Source organism: Panthera leo, chromosome B4 (genome assembly GCF_018350215.1).
Source record: "Panthera leo isolate Ple1 chromosome B4, P.leo_Ple1_pat1.1, whole genome shotgun sequence".
NCBI classification, from domain to species: domain Eukaryota; kingdom Metazoa; phylum Chordata; class Mammalia; order Carnivora; family Felidae; genus Panthera; species Panthera leo.
In genome coordinates, this window is record NC_056685.1 from 31428214 (window position 1) to 31454310 (window position 26097).

Sequence of the window (26097 nt, forward strand, 5' to 3'; positions counted from 1 at the left end):
TAATGTACTTGCAAGCTCCTGTATATTAATTCCCACTTAAGTTCTAGCACAGCTATAGAAGACACAGACATGGGAGAATAAGAAAAAAGTGATACAGGGGCGCTTGGGTGTCTCAGTCAGTTGAGCATCCACCTCTTAATTTTGGCTTAGGTCATGATCTCACAGTTCATGAGATGGGCTATAAGCGCAGAGTCTGCTTGGGAGTCTCTCTCCTCTCTCTCTGCCCCTCCCCCCTCGAAAATAAATAAACTTAAAACAAAAAAAGAAAGAAAAGGTGATACAGCTATGGCAGATACACATCAGCTTTGCTGACCACCACCTCCTGTTTAAAATCCCCAACACAGCTTGAACAACACAACCTCTTACCATCCCATTCTTTCACTTAAGTGTCCCTTAAGGTAAAGAATAAAGACAATCCAACATAGCAAGTTGTAAAAATAAATGACACCATAATGACACCAATTTTCCCATAGGAGGGACACTAAGCAGGATGTACTTTGCCCATTCTTTACCACCATCGTAACACCTAACTACAGGGTTGTTAATAACAATAATAATAGCAAACCTTTATTGACTGCATATGTTCCAGAAACGATGCTGTATACATTTTATACATTATCTAATTCCTCAGAATAACCCAAAATGGCTATTATTAGAAACTACAGTTGGCTCGGAGCAAGTGGGTGGATGATAGTTAAGCCTTCTACAAGAAGGCAAGTAGCACCTAAAAAGTCAAATGTCTCAGAGTGGTGGAGGAAGTTTCTGCTAGATGTCAAAACATAAGAAAGAGGGGCTCCTGGGTGGCTCAGTTGGTAGAGCATATGATCTTGATCTCAGGGTTGACTCTTGTGGGTTGAGCCCCACACTGAGAGTAGAGTTTACTTTAAAAAACAAACAAAACATGAGAAAGAAAGAAGGAAAGGAAGGAAGGAAAATACTAGACTCAAAAATGAAAGGGTGTGGGGGTGCCTGGGTGGCTCAGTCAGTTAAGCAGCCGATTTTTTATTTTGGCTCAGGTCATGATCTCGTGGTTCGTGAGATCGAGTCCCATGTCAGAGCCTGCTTGAGACATTGTCACTGTTTCTCTCCCTCTCTGAAAAATAAACAAACATCTAAAAAAAAAAATTAAAGGGTGTCAATCAAGAAACTATTCTGTCAATGGCAATGTGATCCTAGACTAGTTACTATTTCATTTTTTCCATCTGCACAACATAAAAACAGTATAGGGGCACTTGGGTGGCTGAGTCGATTAAGCATCTGACTTTGGCTCAGGTCATGCTCTTGTGGTTCATGAGTCCGAGACCCGCATCAGGCTCTGTGCTAACAGCTCAGAGCCTGAAGCCTGCTTCAGATTCTGCATCTCCCTGGTTCTCTGCCTCTCCCCCACTAATATTCTCTCTCTCTCTCTCTCTCAAAAATAAACATTAAAAATCTTTTTAAATAACATAAAAACAGTATAACAAGGCAATATTTATAAATACATTTCAAGTTTGCTGGACAATGCTAAGTTCAGGTAGTATTATTTTCTACTCTTTTCTGTAATTTAAATTTTCCATCCATGCTTTTGAATCTAATGAAGACCAAAACTGTATCACTGCTGAGATCTTTATGCCTTTACTCTTTCTCATACTTTATTCCCAAACTATCAATTAAAGACTTTCTTTCATTCTACTTTTCTCATAAGCAGTTCATTTTAATGTTTATGGGTTTCAGATAGGAAAAAATACAATTCCTTTCATCATAATGCCAATTTCCATAATCCTCAATTATCTTCTTCATAACTGCTTTTTTTAGCCCTCTAAACTTTAACTTCCAAGCTCTAGTCAAAGTTTGGAGATCTCTAAGTGCCAACATAAAGCCATCTACAGAAAATCCGTACAAAATACCCTGTCCTTACTTACATTATATGCAAAACTTAACTCAAGATGGAAGAAAAACAGGGGCGCCTGGGTGGTTCAGTCAGTTAAGCATCTGACTTCAGCTGAGGTCATGGTCTCCAGGTCCGTGAGTTCAAGCCCTGTGTCAGGCTCTGTGCTGACAGCTCAGAGCCTGGAACCTGCTTCAGATTCTGTGTCTCCCTCTCTCTCTGCCCTTCCCCCATTCATGCTCTGTCTCTCTCTCTCCCTCAAAAATAAATAAAAGCATTAAAAAAAATTTTTTTAAAGATGAAAGACATATACTTAAAAGATGAATATAAATATATAAAATATAAAAGATATAATATATAATAAATATAATATATATAAATTAATATTTAATATTTAAAATATAAAATAAAATATAAAAATATAAAAACAAAAAACTCAGGGGTAGGGGCACCTGGGTGGCTCAGTCAGTTAAGCATCCAACTTTGGCTCAGGTCATGATCTCATGGTCCATGGGTTCAAGCCCCACATCGGGCTCTGTGCTGACAGCTCGGAGCCTGGAGCCTGCTTCGGATTCTGTGTCTCCCTCTCTCTCTGCCCCTACCCCGCTCATGCTCTGTTTCTCTCTCTCTCAAAAATAAAAAAACATTTAAAAATTTTATTTTTAAAAAATCCATACTTAACGAAAACAAAAACTCAGGAGTGCCTGGGTGGCTCAGTCAGTTAAGTGTCAGATTCCTGATTTGGGCTCAGGTCATGACCTCACGGTCACATACAAGCCTTGTGTCAGGCACCGAGCATGGAGCCTGCCTAAGATTCTCTCTCCTTCTGCCTCTCTCTTGCTCACTACCTCTCTCAAAAAACAAAAACACACAAAAAAATAAAAACTCATAGAAGAACACTCATAGAAGAACAGGGGAACTCATAGAAGAACAGGAAAACTCATAGAAGAACAGGGGAAAAGCTTTGTGACACTGGATTTAGCAATGATTTCTTGTATATGATGCCAAAAACACAAACAAAAGAAAACATAGATAAACTGGTCTTCATCAAAATTTAACTTTATGCACCAGAGGACACTATCAAGAGAGTGAAAAGAATCCACAAAATGAGAAAAAATATCTACATCTTATATGTCTGATAAGAGATTAACATCCAGAGTATATATAAAAGAACACCTTAACAACAATAAATTTTTAAATGGGCACAGAACCTGGATATTTCTCCAAACATACACAAATGCCCAACAAGCACATGAAAAGACGTTCAACATTCACAAGTCACTAGGGAAATGTAAATCCAAAGTACAGTAAGATACCATTTCACATGATGTCTATTATCACAACAAGCAAACAAGCCAAAAATGAAAAATAACTAATGTTGGAAAGGATGTGGAGAAATTGGAATCCTTGTGCAATGCTGGTAGGAATGTAAAATGGTGCAGCCACCATGGAAAACATTTCAACAGGTCCTCAAAAACCTAAATACAGAATTACCATACAAGAGCATCAACTGCTCTTCCAGGTACACATCCAAAGGAACTGAATAGTAGGCAATGGAAAAGATACTCGTGTTATAACATTTACTGCAGCATTATTCGCAATAGCCAAATGGTGGACAGAACTCAAGTGCCCATTAACAGAAGAATAGATAAGTAATTGCAATACACATGAAAGAAGTATTATTCATTCGTTAAAAAGGAGTAAATTCTGATACATGTTACAACATGGATGAACCCCCAAACAGTATGTCAAGTCAGATAAGCCAGATGCAAAAGAATAAATACTGTATGATCCTCCTCTCATAAGGTACCAAAAGAGGCACATTCATAAGACAAAAAGTAGACTAGAGGTTACCAGGTGCTGGCAGGGGAGGGAATGGGGAGCTATTGCTCAATGGTTGCAGTTTCTATTTGGGATAATGAAAAAGTTTTGGAAATACATAGTGGTGATGGTTGTGAAGACATTGTGAGTACAATTACTGTTAGTGAACTAACTACACACTAAAAATGGTTAAAATGGGAAATTTTGGTACGTGTGTTTTACCACAATAAAAAAAAATACAAAAGCAGGTACTGTCCTTTTCATTTATTTGTTTTGAGAGCCAGAGGGAAAGAGCATGCATGTGAGCAAGGGATGGGTGGAGAGAGGGAGAGAGAGAATCCCAAGCAGGCCCTGTGCTATCAGTGTACAGCACGACGTGGGGCTTGATCCCACAAACCACGATCATGACCTGAGCCAAAATCAAGAGTTGGACATTAACCAACTGAGCCACCCAGGTGCCCCCCTAAAAAAGATGCTGTCCTTATAAATGCTTAAAATCCAGATCATATGGACAACAAAGTTCTGATGCAAAAGAGAGTACCTGAATCTCAGTGCAAAGTGATCTCCAAAAAATTTTAAATATAATCAAGACAATATTTAGAAGTTCTAATACTTGGAATACTTCTAATATTTAGAAGACAAAATGTCATTATTTTTGGTTCATATAGACTTCTACCAAATAAAAGAAATACTCTGACAGATAGTTTAACATGTTTCTTAAGGCTCAGGACTATTTGTGGATCTTTTTCTTGTCACATTCATTATTTTGGTAACTTCATACTACTTATGTGATTATTAGGACTGTAAGAAAAGTATGCTCTATTTCTCAATGTCAGAAAATAGTTATAAAAAAGGGGGATGGCTAACATAAACTCTACAGTGTCTAACTGGAATCAGTTATCAGTATGAACTCATGGTTTTTAATACAACATACATACACACATACAAATAAAAAGGTACAGAAATAAACATGGATGTTTGTGCACACATGGATTAATGTGTATACATAAATATATTTCTAGCTCTGCTGGGAGGGCCTAGGAGCAATGACACCTCAGCAGTAATAAGCACACATAGCATCCAGATCTTGGTTTCTAAGTATCATTCTCCAGTAGAAGGAACCAGAGCTCCTTGGAGAAGTGACTGATTCTAAGGCTGCAGCAGAGAAATATAAGATGAACCTGGAAAATTTTTGGTGCCAGAAAAGTAGAGCTTTCTTAAAAAAAAGAGAATGGAAGTATGTCGAAAAGACAAAGAGCCAACCTGAAGGCCACAGCTGGAACAATCTGAGCAACAAAATAATGACAGCATTAGATTATAAACCACAGAATAAAATAAGTATCTATGACTTAGTACAGATATAAACAAATTACTAAATAAAGAGAAGGGGCAGTTCTTCTTTACAGAAGAATTCCAATTAATAAATGTAGAAGGGGGACACATAGAAGGCTCAATTGGTTGAGCATCTAACTCTTTTGATTTCGGCTCAGGTCATGATCCCAGGGTCATAGGATTGAGCCCCATGTCGGGCTCCATGCTGAGCATGGAAACTGTTTAAGGTTCTCTCTCTGTGTCCCTCTACCCCTCTCCCTACTTGTGCACTCTCTCCCACTCTCTAAAATTAAAAAAGAAGGAGGGGGGATCAAGCTGGAAACAAAAATTTAAAAATAAATGTAGAAGGGAAAACAAAATTTTAAAATAAATTTTGTTTTTTTGAAAACAAAAATTTAAAAATAAATAAATACAGAAGGCAAACAAAGAAATATAGAAAGAAATGAGAAAAATAAAATCACCATCAGGCAAACACCAATATGATAATTGCTTCAGGAAAGATCTACCAAGAATACTGAAATGACTGAGCAAAAGTTTGAGAAGAACAAGGATATCTGCACGTTTTCAAAGACTCTCCCAAAGATATCTTATAATTACAAAAGGAAAAATAGTGACTCTACAAGGAGAGAAATATGACAGACACGACTTCAACCATATAAGAATTAACATCACCTCAAATAGGATATACTGACATCCTGTACTCTGTGATGTGCAGGACTCAACATTACTTCTGTAGTATCTTTGCCAAACACGCATAACTTCAATAAATCAAGGAAATATCAGACAAACGCAAACTGAGAGACATTCTACAAGATAAATGGCCACACTCATCACAAGTGTGAAAGTCATGAAAGATGAGAAAAGATCATATCATATGAGACTAGGGAAACACAACAACTAAATGCAATGTATGATTCTGAATTGAATTATGAAACAGAAAAATGATACTATTGGAAAAACTAGTGAAATTCAAATAGGGTCTGTAGTTAGTAGTATTGTACCAATGTTGATTTCCTGGCTTTAATCACTGTGCTCTAGTTGCATAAGTTATTAACATTAGGGAAAGCTGGATAAAGGGCACCTGGGCGAAGGGTATATGTTTCAAAATTTAACAAAAAAAATTTTTTTAAGTATTCTATGCATGTTCTCAACTGAATTAAAACAAAGTTGAGAAATTCAAGAAGTATTTACACAGCATAAATCCAACATTTCATTATTAGAAAAGCAACCTACATTGAAACAAGACTTAAGGTATTAATAGATACTTATTATGTATTTACAGATGCCAGAGATGTTGCCTTCAAGAAACTTACAGCTGGTAAGAGAAACAATAATAACTGTCGACCTCAATAATCAAAAAACTCTGACACAGACACAATCAGGTTATAATCCCATGATTAAATAACAATTAGTCACATCATTCATAAAGTATATAAATGAAAATCATTTAGATAACTAAAACCTTGAAATAGGACATTAACACCTACACATTTACAGAATTTAAGTTAGCTTAACACACTCACTACATATATTTCACATGGTAGTCTTATACCTAGTAATTAGTGTCTAATACTTTAAAAAGGACCATTAAATATTTTCCATCAAAGATTATATTTCTCCAATGCAGAAATAAGTTGGCTTACTTTTATCTCTAGCAAAAAGAATACAAGAGAATAGCAAAAATAACCACAAAAATAGAACTGAACTAAGTTTTTAAATCAAGAAAAATCGCAGAAAAAAAAAACCAGGTAAATTTAAAATTTATATAGCAAGTAGCTAAAGACAGCTAACAGGAATTCAAAATGTCAACCAATATATAAAGTGTTATACATTCAATAAAAAATATTCCATCTCCCCAACTCCACATAAGTCAATCAACAGAGTTCAATCATACCACAAAAGGTGTAGCAGATGCAATATCATGATCTTAACACTACTCATTGTCTCAAAACTTTTAAGAATCAAAAGAACTGCAGTGTTCTCCAATAAGCCTTCCTAAACAAAAAGTAACAGAATGACTCTACATATTCTTTTTTTTTAAATTTTTTTTTAACGTTTATTTATTTTTGAGACAGAGAGACAGAGCATGAATGGGGAAGAGGCAGAGAGAGAGAGAGAGACACAGAATCTGAAGCAGGCTCCAGGCTCTGAGCTGTCAGCACAGAGCCCGACGCGGGGCTCGAACTCACAGACCGTGAGATCATGACCTGAGCCGAAGTCGGATGCTTAACCGACTGAGCCACCCAGGCGCCCCAACTCTACATATTCTTAAAGATAGTAATACAAGGTTTACACTAACATCTGCAATGTAATAGAAACATTACTACTAAGATTCAAACCCAGCAAAGAGCCAGATTGCTCTGAACAGATATTGTGATTAACTGATTACTGAGAGAGGATTCACTCATACATCTTAAATATCAGTAACTTGTTATAACCTCCTAACATTCCAAATCTGTCTCTTTTTCCTAGACTTAACAATAGCCAGTCAAAAGTCTTCACAATATTAAGATTCCAGGGCTGATCCTGTCATTAATTTACTTGAATTTAATTGACAGTATATACAGGAAAACACTGCTCCCAATCACAGATATTTTCCAGCCAATAAAGAGAACAGGAAGATAAAGTGAACACAAAAGAAACAGAGCAAACTTTTATAAAAAGTCTCACAAAAAGTAACAGCTCTTTAAACAACTCCACATCTGTAGGTCCAAAACTCAGAGAGCAGGGACCAACTTACAAAATGTTGCAGTATTCCGGAGCCTTCTAAAATTCTTTCTACATTTTTTCCTTAGGTGGTCTCATCCTGTTTCATTAACTTTTAAATACTATTTATACTCTAAAAAATACATGGTGTCAAAGCAAGTGAAGTATGCTACCATTTTGGCAAAGTGGGGAGAGGGATATATACATATTTGTCTGTATGTTCATAAAATATATCTTTGGAAAGATATGTACGAAAACACAAACCCTGTTTGGCCCCAAAAAAACTGGGTGATGATGAGAGACAAGAAATAGGGAAAAATTTCTCTAAACCCCACCAAACATTTTCTGAATCATATGAATTTAGTTTCTTTTCAAAACATAAACAAACCAACCAGTAAGTGCTGATGACTCCCCATCTCTTTCTCTCCCCACTAGAATTGAAGTCCTGTGAAGACAGAGATTTTTGTCTATTTTTGCACTACTATATCCCCACTGCCAGGACCATAGCTGGTGCCTGAAAAACATTTGTTGAATGAATGACTTCTTAACCTCTCCACTAAATTCCAGATATGTATCTCCAAATCTGGATATACAGATGTTCTCACCTTCACTTGAACATCTAACAGGTCTTACTTAACATGTCCAATCCAACTTTATCCATATGTTTCCCTCACCACCTTCTCATCTCAATACATGGCATCACCAGCCTCCAGCTGAAGCCCAAAACCCAGGAGTCACTGCTGATCCAAGCAACTACACTCTCATGCAAGCCACAAGTTCAATCAATACATTTAGCTCCAAAATATACCTCAAAAATCTTTTGTAACTTGTCTCTAACACGCCAGTCACTATTCTATTCAAATCTACCACAGCCTTCTCTCGGTCTCTCTGCTTCTCTTCTCCTTTTATTCAATCTCCTCCTCCAGTCATGTTGCAAATCACTTCCATCTCAACAAAAATTCCAACAGCTTTTCAATGTACTTTAAGAATAAAGGCCAAACTCCTTTGGACAATAAGACCTCACAAGATCTGGCCCCTGGCTATGACCTAACCTCTTATTCCCCACTACGGTCCACCTTCACTGAGCTTCTTTCAGTTTGCTGACCCCAAGCTTGATATCATCTCTGAGAATTACCACGTGCTGTTCCCTCAGATAGGAATACTCTCCCCTCAGACTTCCAAAGGCTAAATCCTTCTGACTTTTCAGTTATCAGGTCAAAGGTCCCCTAAGACCGGTTTTTTTCCTGACCACAGCATCTCAGTCTTCTCTTAATACCACAACTCCCTATTTCCTTCATAGTACTTAATGATTCTCTGAAATTATTTTTATTCCTTATGTATTATGTCTCTCTCTCCCACACCAGAATCGAAGCTCCAGGAGGGCAGAAACTCCACTTCTTGCTTACTGCTCTATCCCCTAATGCCTGTGATAATGCTTGACATACAAACGAAATACTTAATATTAAAGTGAAAAGGCAAAACCAGCTCTAAAGAAGGTCCACAACATTTAATTTAATGACAAGACTGTTGAGGATTAAAGACATGGATAAACCATCTTAATAGTCATAAAACACTGAAAATCACCAGAGGATGGAGCCTGAAGTAAGATTATTTCAGATGCATCTGAACATTCAAATACATAGAAAAGGTATTTTTCACACACTATGTGCATGCACACTGCAGAAATGTTCCCCCAAGTTATAAACAGCATCTGAAAAGAAAAAAAGGATAACTCAAAACACTGTACATCTGTTATTTCATCTGGGACTCTTTTGGAAGGGCCTTCCAAACACTGTATTTGGGCAAAAGAGGCAAAGGATAACCAATTTGTTCATTTGTCTGTCTTAGAAAGGAATGTGAGATTCTAAAGGGTAGGGTATTGCCCTTTCAATGTTTTTAAATTTCTATTAGGTAGTCAGTAGTCAATCAGAACAAACTGATTATTTCTCATATTTTACTTTGTACATTTGGAACAGACCTAATTCAAAGATTTTTATACTGTCAAGTCAAAACACCTACAGTGAATGTTAATAGTTTATATCTTATCTCCAAAACTTAAACTTCTACGGTATTGCCCATCAACTGGTAATAGTAATATCCGAGGGAAAGGAGATGATTTAACAATAATAACAGTCTGCAATTCAGAGATATTTTATTTACATGAACGTATCTGTGGGGTTGTAGGTAATAGTCCAGACTCCCTAGTGTGTAAATGCTCTGAGGAGTCTAAGAATCTTATTTCACCAGACCCTAACTGTAGAGACAGGTCTGGCGTGCACATAGGATACTCCTCCCCACAGCTATCAATCTTCGCTGTCTGCGGAAACAAAAGTGAAAATACTCGTGGTAAGGATATAAGAGACTGATGCCCCCCCACACACCCCCAAACACAGAGTTGTGTATCCGTGTGAGCTCGTAAACAAGCAGAAGAGTACACGCACTCTCACCTTCCCTCCTTCGGAAGAAAATGGGGCCGAGGGAGGGGCGGCCAAGGCCGGGTAGGGGAGGCCCGGGATCCAGTCCAGGGGGTGGCCGGGCTTAGGGGTCAGCGCTCCGGGGAGCCGGGGTCCCTTATAGGACACCATCTTCCCTAGCCGCCCCCCTTTCATCCCTTTCCCCTCCCCCCTCCCCGCCCCCAACTCCTTTCCTCCGCCCCATCCCCGCCACCCATTAACCGGGAAGCGAAGTTTCCCGGCGCCTGCAGCCCGGCTCCCCGACCCTCAGCGGGGTTACCTTCTGCAGAAGCGGGACAAGGGACAGGGGACAAGGGGAGGGGGAGACAGCCCGAAGGAGTGAAGGACGAAGCCCCGGGCGAGGAAGGTGGGCGGCGGCGGCGGCGGCGGCTGTCAGCTCGCGTTCCCCTGCTCACAGCGCTGCCATTACTGTGCGCCGAGGCCGCCTCCCCGGCCGGCCGCCGCCACCGGCCCAGGAGACACGGGGGGTGGGAGCGAAGCCCGGGGAGACCGCGCGCCGGACGCTCACCTGCCACGGCGCGCAAACACAGCAAAGCTCAAGGCCGCCGCCGCTCCAGGACGGGACAGGGGCGGCGGGGAGAGGGGAAAAGGGAGTAGGAGGGGCTGGTTACGGGATCCGTAAAACAACCGTCCTCCTGATCGCCCGGTTTTTCCCCCCGACACACACGCTTCGATCTCCTTCTTTCGCTACCTCCAATACCCCCCTCAGAAAGCAATGGTAGAGTCCGCGTTACGGCAAGCGCAGAGAGCCTGGTTTAGTTCAATTGCGAAAGGCCACGGAAATCGGCAAAGTGACTCCTTGCGGTACTCCCTGCGAATGAGGCAGTCGTAGTTGGCTGAGCACAAGAGACTCGACCCACCAAGTTTTGGGACTACTAGTCACAATACTACTAATCAGGTATTTTCAACAGAAGTATTTTCCAGACCTATGTGAATATTCTGATACCCCCACAATGGGGGATCTTTTCAAATGATCAAAAATGTATTAGCAAAACTACCTTCCCTTCTGACATACTCCTTTAGCAGGTTTTGTCTATAGCCAAATTCTAAAACCTTTTCCCTTCCAACGCTCTTTCTTAAAACTATCTGTGCCAATCCTTTAAGGCCCATTAAAAAATCCTGTTTGCTTCCTTGTCCAGGATATCAATTCTCTGCTATTCTCATAGAAACCCATCTTTTGCTGGTAAAATAATTGGCAGTTTGATTTGTGAGGTAAACAGAGTTTGAAGACTTTCCTGATGAGACTTTGGTGCTGTTAATAAATGTGACTTTTTGATATTGTGAGATGAGATATGTCAACGTATGAAAGATCTACATGACACAGTGAGCCAATATTTTCCAAATGTCCGATGCAGGACATCACAAAATCATGCATAGGTAAAGGATACATTCAAAGTTCCAGGTAGACCAATGGAGATAGTTAAATATATGTATGAGTGTGTTTGTGTGTACACATACATAAAAACAAGGTACAAAAGATTCCTTGATATGATTTCAGATTCTTCATTGCAAATAACCTCTAAGAAATTACCACTTGTCAACGTTTCTGTAGCATCAGAGAAGAATATTCACACTTAACTGAAAAGACTATTAAATTCTCCTCCTAGAGCCTTCTATTTTCTTCATATACTTGAATCATAGAGAACACTTTTATTAAGCCAGATATTAAAGAGATATGCGGGGGCGCCTGGGTGGCTCAGTCAGTTAAGCGTCCAACTTCGGCTCAGGTCATGATTTCATGGTTCATGGGTTTGAGCCCTTTGTCAGGCTCTGTGCTGACAGCTCAGAGCCTGGAGCCTGCTTCAGATTCTGTGTCTCCCTCTCTCTCTGCCCCTCCCCTCCCCTTCTCTCTCTCTCTCTCTCAAAAATAAACATTACAATTGTTTTTTTTTAATTTTTTTAACGTTTTTATTTATTTTTGAGACAGAGAGAGACAGAGCATGAACGGGGGAGGGGCAGAGAGAAAGAGGGAGACACAGAATCTGAAACAGGCTCCAGGCTCTGAGCTGTCAGCACAGAGCCGGACGCAGGGCTTGAACTCAGGAACCTCCAGATCATGACCTGAGCCGAAGTCGGACGCTTAAACGACTGAGCCACCCAGGCGCCCCACAATTGTTTTTAATAAAATAAAAAAATAAAGAGATATGCAAAAATGTAAAACCATGCCATTCTTATAATTTTTATTTTGGAAAATATAGTTATTATTCATAAAAATATGTGATGTATGTTGAAATGTGTAGGCATTTATTACTTTTTAATAATTAGGGTTTTTAAATTTCCCTTGTTAATTCTAACATAGTAACTATTGCTGGATATAAACCACATAAACATAAGCTCTTTGAGATCCTCAATAATTTTTAAGAGTGTGAAGAGATGCAGAGACCAAAAAGTTGAGAACCAGTGCCCTAAGTTCTGAACTGCCCCTGCTCTTGCCACTTTCCTTTTAAACCCTAGGTGGAAGTGAATTAGCATGAAGGGTGACAGACATGAGTCACTATCATTGTAACACCCCCTATTTCTAAATTCCAGAAACCTCTTATCCCTTCATAGCTTATCCAACCTATATAATAGGGAAATTACGTTTTGAAAAAAATTATAGCATCCAAGCCTTTTAATATTAAATTGAGATTAGTTCTTCATTCCAGAAAAAAAGATATTGTTTCTGGCCAACACTTCAACCCACTACTTCAAGCAATGTTGGTCTTTACCCTCAAACCTAACCTCAAACCTTAGTTCATCTATGAATCCTTTCTTTGTTTTAATTTTTAGAAGAAATTACATATATTACTTAAAGAATGTGTTTTCAGGGCACCTGTACGGGTCAGTCACTTGAGCATCTGACTCTTGATTTCAGCTCAGGTCATGACCCCTGGGCTGTGGGACGAAGCTAAGGGTGGAGCTTGCTTAAGATTCTCTCTCCCCCGCTCACACTCTCTCTGAATAAATAAATACTTAAATTAAAAATATTAAAAAATTTAAAAATGTGTTTTGGCCTACATAATATTTATTGAATTCTTTTATTTGTTTCTTGATTTCTAAAGTATACATGTGTTTTTGTAAAAAAAAAAAAAAAAAAGCAGAGAGAGAGAGAAAAAAACTCTACCTATATTGCAGAAAAAGATGACCATGTTTAAATTGATAAATATTTCTCAAAATTTTTTCCATGAATATAATTAAATACATTTATGCAAATCAGATCCTGTTATAGATATGCTCTTTAGTAGTCAGTTATTTACATTTCAAAATCTTTATGATTTTGGTCTGAGACCATTAAATAATTCTTAGGCACAGTAATTTATAAATTAGTATTTAAAGAAGAAAACTAATGAAAAATATTTTATGTAGAATATCCTAATATGTCATTATATAAATCAGTAAAAAAAAGTGTGTCTATTTCATTTCCCACTTGTGAGTATACATAATCTTCTCTTTAAAAATTTTCCAAGTTCATTTCCTAATCTCCCTGTACCTACTATCTGAGGAGCCCAACCAGAATCATCTTCTGCCTTTATAAGTTTCCTTTACACACATGAAATCCAAAAAAAACTTATTTTTCCTGGACATTTGTGATTTCAAACAATTTGTCTCATTTTTACATTCTGTATACTAAATCTGAGTCATCTGTCCTTGAATCTTCACTGGGAATTTGCATTTCCTGGTTATATAGTTTTTAAATGTTTTTCCACCGTTTGTTTCTAGTAAACAAAAAAATGAGATATTGGGGGCGCCTGGGTCGCTCAATTGGCTGAATGTCCAACTCTGAATTTCCGCTCAGATCATGATCTCACAGTTCATGGCATGGAGCCCCATATTGGGCTCTGCAGTGACAATGGAGGCTGCTTGGGATTCTCTCTCTCCCTTTCTCTCTCTCTCTGCCCCTTCCCCACTTGCTCTCTTTTTCTCTCTCTCAAAATAAATAAAACTTTAAAAAAGAGAGATATCGAAAAACAGTTTTCATGTTTGGAGTAGCTGATTAAGAAGCTGCTTTGTGCTTATAAAAGTGCAAGGCTGCTCTTTGGGGAAATATCTGACTGTAGGACAGGGGGAGAAAATACACAAGATGAGCCTGGAGCATCTTGTAGTGTAAGAAGGTAAGGAAGTCCTCAAAAATAAAAACATCCATATTGATTGGAGTATGTATGAGGGCACAAGAGCCAAGTGAAAGAATTTCCAATGGCCATAACTAGAACAATTTGGGAAAGAAAATAAAGTATTAGTGAATTATAGCCCAAAGTATAAAATAAATAACCATGGATTCATACTAATATAAATAAATGATAGAATAAAGTAATAAATGGGGGGGAAGAAACAATCTTATCTCCTGTAGGAGAATTCCAAATAAATTATGTAGATACTCCACCTAAAGGAAGGGGAGCATCGGGGCTCCTGGGTGGCTCAGTTGGTTAAGTGTCCAACTGCGGCTCAGGTCATGATCTTGCAGTTCATCAGTTCGAGCCCTGCATCAGGCTCTGTGCTGACAGCTCAAAGCCTGGAGCCTGTTTCAGATTCTGTGTCTCCCTCTCTCTCTGTCCCTCCCCCACTCACACTGTCTCTCTCTTTCTCTCTCTCTCTCTCTCAAAAAAATTAATAAACATTAAAAAAAATGGAAGGGGAGCATGACTCCCCATTTTGGGGGTGTGCACCATAAAAGTGACTTGCTTCCAAAAAATAAAAAGAGTAACTTTACAGTGGAGAAATATCACATAGCCAGATGATTAAAGTCAACATTAACAAGATAACTCATTGTTGATAATATGTTCCCTTGAAGTGATGTGATGAGAATGGCACTTGACCTCTGTGATCTTCCTCCCCAAAACGCACAATTCCAATCTAATCATGAGAAAAACATGAGACAAATTTCATTAGAGGGGCATTCTGTAAGATACCTGAGAAGTACTCTTCAAAATTGTTAAGGTTATCAAAAACAAGATAAGTCTGAGAAATTGTCAGCCAAGGGTAGACATGACTAGTGAATGTAATGTGCATTCTGGATAGGATCCTTGAACAGAAAAATACATAAGGGAAAATTTAAGGAACCTAGAATCATATGGATTTTAGTTAATTATTGTGTATCAGAATAGGTCCATTAATTTTAACAAACATACCATACTAATAATGTAAGATGTTAACAGGGAAAACGGGCTGTGGAGAAGAGGGTATACAGGAATTCTTTCTCCATTATCTGCTCAATTTCTGTTTAATATGAAAGAATTTTTTAAAAGTCTATCAATGAAAAAAACTCATACAACTGTACACTTAAAAAAAGAAAAAGTACAAGGTTTCTAATCAGAAAAGCTAGGAGCCTATGAGATTTTTCTGCATGGTAAAGTAGAACCAGATGAACAGGTTATATCTCTGCCTCTCCTAGACAATTCTGGTTGAAAGCTATTTAAAGAGGGGAAAAAAAGGTATTCTCTTTCAAAAAAAAAAAAAAAAAAAAGGAGGGGTGCCTGGGTGGCTCAGTGGGTTTGTGAGTTAGGACTTTGGGCTCAAAGCTTGGAGCCTGCTTTGGATTCTTTGTCTCCCTCTCTCTCTGCCTCTCCCCTTCTCACACTCTGTCTCTCTCTCTCTCTCTCTCTCTCTCAAAAATATATAAACATTAAAAATTTTTTTATTAAAAAAAAAAGCCTTTAAATCCTTTGTATTTCTTTGTAGTCACATTCAGATAGGTAATTTAACAAGACCAAAGACCAAAACTGTGTTGAAAGAGAGCTCATTTTAAAGAAATATAACTTTCACGATTTAAGATAGTACATTTAGAAGGTAATTTCTAGGAATTGGGAAGAGAGAGTGAATCTGAGTAATGGATTACAATTAGTAAGATGTGATATGTGAATGAAGGAGAGGTGACATTTTCCTCAATGGTTAGATCGTATGAAAATATATGTGTCACTAAGCGTAGAACAAGAATCATGATCCACCCAGATAAATGCAATGGGGAAGTTGGGAGAACTTGTAACATAACAAAAATAAGTAATATAGGCCATCCTATTTAAGGAGAAAGGGACAAAGCAGAGCAAATCAAATGTGGCAAATCTGGAAGCAAACTAATTTACAGAAAGGGTAAATGGGCTAAAAGACACTCTTTGGACAGAGGAAGGTGGTCAGTCAACAGTGTTAACTTGTGCCGAGTGGGTCCTAAATGCTTAAGCATGCTTAACATCAATGTTGTATAGGAACTATACAAGAATATGCAACCAGATTTCTAAAGTAGAGTATTAAGTCAAAGCAAGGTTAAGAGCCTTAGCTGGGCATCAATGCCTTTTCCAATAAGTAGCCATACATGAGTCAAGTAAGCAAACACACACACCATCATTAACCTACAGTTTACTTGGCTAGATTTCTGTGGGAAACAAATAAGACTACCATTATACTAAGAATTGCACAATAGCTTACTATTTAATAAAAACATGCTGTGAAAACAATTCATGTATCACACCAACCTAAAAAAAGTTACCAACTACTTCCTTCCAAAAAGATGTACTTTGCTGGTAAAAAAAGATAAAACAAAGTGAAACACTTACAATATATAGTCTTGGAAATCAGTGTATGTGTAAATTTGGTAGATCTTTTAACCTACACTATTTGTGACAAGGATTCACTGTATAGCCTAGATCCTCATCACATTTCCTCTAAGACTGTTCAGAAAAGACTGGAAGTGTGGCCTCTTTGCCCTGTTTGACAGTTTGTTTTCCCATCTTATTTATTTATTTTTATCTTAAATTATCATACAGCAAAACTGACTGGGGGAGGGGTGTACGGTTCTATCAATTTTAACACCCGTGTAGATTTGTGTAGCCACCACAGAATTGGTACTCAGAAGAGTTCTGTCACCCTCAGCAAGCTATTTCATGCTATTTCTTGATATCGCTTTGTTTTCTTTCCATGTCATCCTGGGTTCTCATCCAAGTTCTTTCTCATTTAAGTTTTTCTCTCATCTTCTCTGATTTCTGACCAATTGATCCTAGCAAAGAATATGGGAAAAGACAATGACTGTTATTTGTGGATGGGTATCTGGTAGTAAAAAGAAAGAGGAAGAGGAAATAGGAGAGGAAGCCCTCTGGGTAGTGGAAAAGCAGGAAATGTATTCAGAACACAGTTTCCAGTCTTCCATCTGGATAAGTCTCATTACCAAGGAAGTCTCTGCTTCCTCACCTATGAAAGTAAGGAGTTGGGAGAGCTTAAATTTATGTAAGAGACACAGCCCAGCACCTGGAAGCCAAGATGTTCTACAGGATTATGATGAAAAAATTCTTTTACAATTTTAACAGTTAATATGTAATTTTATTCTAATTCAGTTGCTGTCTTATCTAGATTCTATTTTCTAAAATAGAAACCACAAACTGTGTAAAAATTTGAAGATAAACAGAAAATTTAAAGATTATGTCTACTAGCCTAACGCTTCTTCTTACTAAGACAATTATTTTTTTTACCGTTAGTGATAGAACACTTAAGTCCAGGTTGCAGAAGAATACTAGGTTAGAAGAGTCCCAATTCCACATTTTACAATTCTATTACAGGCTTTACTTATGTACAGGAAAAGAATATATAAGTTGAATCGATGAATGAGGAGCAATATTGACGCTGACCTCCCTATCACCACCACCCCTCTCTACACTATGAAATGTGAATGTGCCTCTGAGATAAAAGGGTGGCATCAATGTCACCACATGCTTATAACTTGTGACTGTCAGTCATCACTAAGTGTACTCCTTCCTGTTGAGACCTGATGCTAATCTAGAGTCCTTCTCAACACAATGACTGTGGCCAGGGAGCCATTAACAATCGACCAAGGTCAGCATGAGAGTTGAAATGCAATTGCTCTTCTTGATGTATTTGTTTTGTGATCCAAGTATATATAATTGATTGATTCCATTATAAGTTCAAAGCAATAATAATGTATGAATCACTGTAAAGAATGAAGCACCTAACAATACATGTTTACTGTTTGGATCAGTCAGGACTCTTTCAACCGTAAATGGCAGAAACAAGTTCAAGCACAAAAGAAAAGTATTGGTTCACATTTAAAAAAATTTTTTTTTAATGTTTATTTATTTTTGAAGGAGAGAGAGACAGAGTGTGAGTGGAGGAGGGGCAGAGAGAGAGGAAGACAGAATCCAGAAGGAGGCTCCAGGCTCTGAGCTGTCAGCACAGAGCCAGATGCGGGGCTCAAACCCACAAACCGCGAGATCATAACTTGAGCCAAAGTCGGACACTTAACCGACTGAGCCCCCAGGTGCCCCAGTATTGGTTCACATTAACTAGGAAGCCCAGAGAGCTAGCTGGCACAGGTAGATGCCCTAAAGCAGTACTTTTCAAATTTAAATGTCCAAACAAATGCCTAGAGATCTTGTTAAAATACAGATCAGATTCATAGATCTGGGAAGGGCCTGATATTCTGTTTCCGACAAGCTCCTTACTGACGTTGATGCTACTGGTCCACAACCACACTTTGAGTAGTAAGCTCAGGAAAAGGTGCTGAGAAAGTCACTGAGAGAGTGAATCTTAGAAGTTCTCATCACAAGAAAAAAAAGAAAAAAGAAAAAACATTTTTGTAACCATGTATGATGATGGATAATACACTTGCTGAGGTGTTCGTTTCATAAAGTATACAAATATCAAATCATTGTTGGTACACCTGAAACTAATAAAATGTTATATGTCAATTATACCTCAAAAAATGCAACCAAAATAAGTGAAGAGAAAAGGTGTTAGGCAACCATCATATATGCAATATATTGCTCTCAAAGAGTTTTCAATCTAGTCACTGTTTTTAATATACATGGACACCATCTAAGTTGGCAAAATATAATAGAATATACTCTTTGCATTTTCATATCCACTACTACACTTCAAATCTGCACTGATTATAGCATTCAAAGATATTCCAGTTGGTCTCATTTACTGGGTACTATGAGGAAAATAAAAAAGGAGCATCTAATCCAGTCTCAGAGATCAGAGATACAGACTCATTCAGCACCCACTCAATTCTCTTCTCCTTTGCCTCCCTCTACATAGAGCAAACACTTCCTTGCAGCTAGGGATAACCATGTGACACATTTCTGGCCAATGAGGAGGTAGGCAAAAGTCCCAGGGGAAAAATTATCTTTCCTGAGTAAAAAAAAAAAAAAAGTCTCACAAGAGGCTTTTGTTCTTTGCCCTTTGTCTCTCATTATTTTCTTCCTGCCTGAACTTGGGCACAATGTCTTTAGATGCAGCAACCCAGCCAGTGATTTTAAGGACAAAGGACACACCCTGAGGATGGCAAGGCAGAAAAAAGAATCCCCAGTCCTTATAAATATCTTTAAGCCACTGTTTCATCCCTATATTTGTTATTTTGTGAGACAAATAAACCCATTACATCTTTAAGCCACTGATGATTTTATTTTACTCCTAGCTAAATGCATTTCTAAACAATACAGATGCATTCCTTTTGGAAAGATATATAACCTGAAAGCTAAAAGCTAAATACTAGATATTAACCAGGCAAAGGAAGAACAATATGCTATTTGTGTTTAAATTCATATTCAATTATTAAACTTGAAGTCAATAGCTGAGTTTGTCAGAAGCCTTTAAGCTCCACTAACAAATCTTTGTTTATAAATCAAGTATACTCTGTATTAAAATTTTAAAAATACCTGCCTTCACTTCTTCTTGTTATTAATGCTCAGTTTATAATTTTGATGGATTAAACTTCTTTCCCAAACATATACAAGCTTTATTAAGTAATTTCTCTTAAACGTTTTAAACCATCATCACAAAGTTAATATATAAAAATTGTTCAAGCATTTCACACACTAAACAAAGCGATGTCAACTTTACTGCAGTAATGACAAATCTTCCTTAGGACATAAATACTTTTACAAATCTATTCTAAACATACCAGCTTACTAATCAGATCCTTACCATCATGTTCTTTTAAATATGTCAAATTAAAACTATATTCCATCAGTCTCAAACTTTTTAAAGTACAAAAATAACATAGACAAGGTACACAATTACCATAAAGCTTAGTCTTTTTTTTTTTTTTAATGTTTATTTATTTTGAGAGAGAGAAAGAGCAAGCAGGGGAGGTGCTAAGAGAGAGGGAGAGAGAGAATCCCAAGTTGACAGCATGGAGCCTGATGCTGGGCTCAATTCTGCGAACTGGGAGACCATGGCTTGAGCCGAAATCAAGAGTCGGATGCTTAATTGACTGACCCACCCAGGCGCCCCAATAAAGCTTATTCTTAAACCAAGCAATGAAGTATTAATACCAGGGCTTAATTTACCTTTTCTACATGTCTGTTTATTTCTACCTCTTCCCAGGCCTGCAAAGTCACGTTCTCAGCATAGAAGAACAGAAATATTCTCAGACTTGCTGAAGTCACCCCATATGCGATTCAGAACTGGGCACAGGGGGAGGGTTGAGTTGTAGTCAGGACTCTGGACTGGGACATGGGTTCAGAATGCTACTTCCAGCATGATTGTTTTATTTTGCAGTAACACACTAGCCCTTCCTGCTGTCATCACTGACCTGCTTTGGTAACAAGGGATCCCACCCAAATCCCTGGCTTTCAATTAGGATTTAGAGTAAGTTTGAATTTTGTATAACTTTAATGTGTCCTCTGGGTATACCTTAAGTTTCAATCTTACCCATTTTCTTACTTTGGTTTGCTATATAATTTCATGTGGCCTGATTGAGATAGATTAGATTAACATTCTTATCTGAATTACAACCAGTACCTGCATTGCCTGATTTACACTGAAGAGACACTGTGGCTTCTTTGTATATTCCCTAGAGATCTCATCAACCATCATTTTACAGCTATTTTGTTGATAATCCCCCTCTTATTAATGAGCTACACTATTACTCTTCAATTTTAAAGCTGGACTTCTAAAGTAAAACTTAACATAATAATTTGTATTGTTCTTTTATAATAAGCACAAAGCAGCAAAACGAATACTAATACTAAACAGCAAAAACAAGGTGAATAACAAGATTTAATGTGAATATATCTTAATAGAGCCACTTTTTGTGTGTGGAAATTTACAACTACCATTTTGGTGCATTGTTTTTTGTTTTAGGGGTTTTTGTGGGAAAGGATTGTATTTACTTACTAATTCATTTAATTTATTTTTCTAGCTTTATTGACATAGAATTGACATACAACATTGTGCGAGTGTAAGGTGTACAATGTAATGATTTGATATATATGTATATTGTGAAATGTTTCCCATAGTAAGGTTAGTTAACACATCATTCATCTAACATAATTATCATTTTGGTTTTGTTGTTGTTATGGTGAGAACATTAAAGCTCTACTCTCATAGCAACTTTCAAGTATACAATACAGTATTGTTAACAATAGTTACCATGCCATATAATAAATCCCCAGAATTTACTCATCTTACACCTCAAAGTTCGTTCTCTTTGACCAACGTCTCCCCATTTCCCCCATCATTCAGCTACTGACAGCCAATCATTCTACACCATGTTTCTAGGAGGTCAATGTTTTTAGATTTCACATGTAACTGAGATCATACAATATATGTCTTTAATTAAGGCTATTTCACTTAGCATAATGCCCCCAAGGTCCATCCATGTTGCCACGATAGGAGGATTTACTTCTTTCTCATGGCTTAATAATATCCTATTGCATATATGTACCATATTTTATTTATCTATTCATCCACTGATCAACACTTAGGTTGTTTCCATGTCTTGGGTATTGTGAATAATGTTGCAATGAACACGGGGGTACAGATATCTGTTTAAGATAGTGACTTTATTTCCTTCAGATATATAATCAGAGCTGAGATTGCTGAATCATATGGCAGTTTTAATTTTTAAAACTTACTTTTAATTTTTTGAAGAACCTCCATACTCTTTTCCATAGTGGCTCTTCCAGTTTACGTTCCCACCAACAGTGCACCAGGATTCCCTTTTCTTTACCTCCTTGCCAGCATTTGCTATCTCTTTCTGATAATATTCATTCTAATAAGGTGTGAGGTAATATTTCACTGTGGTTTTGACTTGTATTTCCCTAATGATTTGTGATGTGAAGCACCTTTTTATGTACTTATTGGCTATTTTGAATGTCGTCTTTGGAAAAAAATGTCTGTTCAAGTGCTCTGCCCATTTTGTATTTGGATTTTTTTTTTATTTGCTATTGAGTTTTAGAAATTCTTTATACATTTTGAATATTAACCCTTTATCAAATAAATGATCTGCAAATATTTTCTCCCATTTCACAGGTTGCCTATTCATTTTGCTTATTGTCTCTTTTGCTATGCAGACCCATTCAGTTTGATATAGTTCTCCTTGTTTATTTTTGTTTTATTGTTTATGCTTTTGGTGTCATAGCCAAAAAAATTATTGCCAAGACTGATATCAGAGCTTATCATTTATGTTTTCTTCCAGAAGTTTAGTTTCCACTTTTAAATTAAGTTCTTAATCCATTTTGAGTTAATTTTTGTGAGTGGTGTAAGACAGAGGTCCAATTTCATTCTTTTGCGTGTGGATATCCAGTTTTCCCAGCACCATTTATTAAAGAGAGTCTCTTTTTTTCCTACTGAATATTCTTGGTTCCCTTATCAAATATTAATTGGCAGTATATGCATGGGTTTATTTCTGGGATCTTGATTCTGTTCCATTGGTCCCTGTGTCTGCTTTTATGCCAGTACTACGCTGTTCTGATTATTATCACTTTGTAATGTATTTTGGAATCCAGAAGTCTGATGCCCCTAGCTTTCTTTCTCAAGAATGCTTTGGTTATTCATAGTATTTTGTGATTCCATATAGATTTTAGGATTGTTTTTTCTATTTTTGTAAAAAATGCCATTGGAATTTTGATAGGAATTTCATCAGATTTGTAGATGGCTTTGAGAAGTATGGACATTTTAATAATATTAACTCTTGTGATCAATGAACATGGAACACTTTTCCATTTATGTGACTTTAATGTCTTTCAGAAATGTCTTATAGTTTAAAGTGTATAGATCTCTCCTTCTGTGGTTAGATTTATTATTCCTAAGTATTTGGTATTTAAAAAAATTTTTTTAATGTTTATTTATTTTTAAGAGAGAGACAGAATGCAAGTTGGGGAGGGGCAGAGAAAGAGGGAGACACAGAATCTGAAGCAGGCTCCAGGCTCTGAGCTGTCAGCACAGAGCATGACGTGGGGCTCGAACTAGTGAACTGTGAGATCATAACCTGAGCTGAAGTTGGATGCTTAATCAACTGAGTCACCCAGGCGCCCTAGTTATTTGGTATTTTTTATGCTATTTTTAAAGGGATGGGTTTCTTTTTCTTTTCTTTTTTTTTTTTTTCAGGTAATTCATTCCTAATGTATAAAAATGCAACTGATTTTTGTATGTTGGTTTTGTATCTGAAACTTTGCTGAATTCATTTATTAAATCTAACAGTATTTTGGTGTAGTTGCTTGAAGATTTTGTATATACGTATCATATCATCAGCTAACAGGGACAACTGTACTGCTTCCTTTCTAATTTGGATGCCTTTTGTTTCTTCTTCTTGCCTAATTGCTCTGGTTAGGACCTCTAGTACTATGTTGAAAAAGACTGGTGAGAGTGGACACCCCTGTCTTGTTTCTGATCCTTAAAGAGCAAGCCTTCAACCTTTCACGATTTAGTATGATGGTTAGCTGTGGCTTTGTGATATATGGCCTTTATTAAGTTGAAGTGCATTCCTCTATATCCAATTTGTTGAGTGTTTTTATCACCAATGCATGTTAAATTCTGTCCAATGCTTTTTTCTGCATTTATTGAGATGGTCATATGGCTTTTATTTTTCTATTAATATGGTATATCACATGTATTGATTTGCATATGTGGAACCATCTTTCCCTCCTCATAATAAATCCCGTTGGATTATGGTGTATGATCCTTTTAAAGTACTGTTGAATTCGGTTTGCTAGTATTTTGTTGAGGATTTTTGCCTATACATTCATCTGGGAAGTTGGCCTGTAATTTTGTTTTCTTGCAGTGTCCTTGTGTGGCTTTAGTATCAGAGTAATTCTGGCCTCAAAATGAGTTTGAAAGTATTCCCTTCTCTTCAACTTTTTTGGAAGAGCTTGAGAAGAATTGGTATTTTTTGAAGTTTATTTATTTATTTTGAGAGAGAGAGAGAGCACGAGAGAGCATGAGCAGAGGAAGGGCAGAGCAATAGAGGGAGAGAAAGAATCCCAAGCAGGCTCCATGCTGTCAGCAGGGAGCCCAAAGTAAAGCTCCATCCTGAAAACCGTGAGATCATGACCTGAACCACAATCAAGAGTTGCACACTTAACCATCTGAGCTACCCAGGTGCCCCGGGAAGAATTGATATTAACTCTTCGTAAAGTCTTTGGTATCATTTACCCATCAAGCCATCTGGTCCTGGGGTTTTCTTTCTTGGGAGGATATCGGTTACTAAATCAGTATCAATAACAATATTGGTCTGCTCTGATTTTCTATTTTTTTATGATTCAGCCTTGGTAGCTGTAGGTGTCTGTATAGTGGCAAGAGCCAGTTGAATATACAAATTTAGTTGGTGGGAACCAGGGCAAGCAACAAGAACCAGGGCCAACTGTGGGGCACACTGGTGGCTGTAGGGGTGCTGGCTGTCAACATGCACTACCATGGCTTATGGGTCCTGCCAAAGGTACAAGGCAATGGAGTTGGAAGTTAGTCTGGACTCATGCAGGTATATAACTAGACAGGCTAGCTAGCTGCAGGTGAGCCTCACTGTACAGGCCAGTGGCAGGAGGCAGGGCCAGATCTGTACCCACATGAAGCTGCAGGAGCCTAGGCTATGTGCATGCACTCCTGTGGTGCCATGGTCTCTCCACAGGTGCATGGCAGTGGAGGCCTGTGACGTGGGTTGAAGCAGGAGCATACAGGCACACAGCAGGGATGGGATAGCTGCAGGTGACCCTAGTAGTGCCAGCCGGTAATAGGAGATGGGGCTGAATCTGGGCCCACAAACAGCTGTGAGAGTCTTGGCTGTGAGCATGTACTTCCCTGGCTGCAAGATCTTGCCATGTTCTTTCACACATCAGTGGAGGCCAGTGACAGACATCAGGCCACTGGCATGTGGGTGTACACCTAAAGGGGCTATCCTCGACTGTACACACATTGGTGGAGGACAGCTGTCAGGGTCTAGGTTGGCATCCTGCATTTGTTGGCCGTAAAGGCCTGGACTTCAGCAGGCACAGGGAAGGGGGTAGTGTGGGTGGAGGAGAGGATGTTTATGAAGCCAGAAGAGACTCAGGCACCTGGCATCTGGGAATGGGAATACCTATGGGGTGAAAACTGGTAAAATCTGGAGGATGCCTGTGACAGCTGTGCTGGTCACTGGTTTCTTCAGTGGTGAAACCTGCTAGAGTACTCTGTAGTACTGGTCACTGGGAACCAAGGTCAATCCCAATGAGAGACTGACATTGGTAGTTCCTGTTTTTATTCTGTGTTCCTAGCCATCTCTGTAAGTCTCAACTTTGCCTGTCTCTGAGTGGGATAAAACCAAAGCAGGTCCTTTATGGGGTGGGGTGGGGTGGGGAGTGCTTGAAAGGCTGGGAAGCTGATTACTCACTCTGCTCTCCCTTTCCCAGTGAAGGGAACTATTTCTAGCTTGGGAGTTCCTATTTGGCACTGAGTAATGCCCATTTGGAAAATGGAATGATGCAGGAAAAATGAAGATTTTTTCCTTCCCCTTTTGTGCAGTAATTCTCCAGTTTTTTGTTCCACAGTGTTTCTGGAGTTTTTAAATGGACTCCACATCTCTCCCAGAGCTGGTTTTGGTCATGGATAGCTATTTAATTTTTTATCTTTATAGGGAGACAGAGGCTAGAGTCTTCTACACTACCATGTTGATCTGGAACATTGCTTTTAATACTTTTCCTTTAGAGTATCTTTATGCAT

At 38.1% G+C, this 26097-nt stretch overlaps 1 protein-coding gene across 10 annotated transcripts in view; it reads right to left on the reverse strand.

Annotated features, from left to right (window-relative positions):
• The window catches only part of CUL2 (cullin 2), a 157408-nt gene that overhangs the window by 93094 nt on the left and 38217 nt on the right, over positions 1 to 26097 (reverse strand). The window contains exons 1-3 of one of the 10 annotated variants that reach the window (XM_042945332.1): positions 10460 to 10628; positions 9887 to 10043; positions 9311 to 9437 (exon numbers count right to left, since the gene is read on the reverse strand). The exons of 1 other annotated variant lie outside the window; for it this stretch is intronic. The gene's annotated coding sequence lies outside the window, so the exon portion shown is untranslated. Of the gene's footprint in view, positions 1 to 5692; positions 6154 to 9310; positions 9833 to 9886; positions 10044 to 10459; positions 10629 to 10708; positions 10890 to 26097 lie in introns of those variants that run through there. 8 more of the 10 variants (XM_042945340.1, XM_042945339.1, XM_042945336.1 and 5 more) reach the window with 8 other exon arrangements.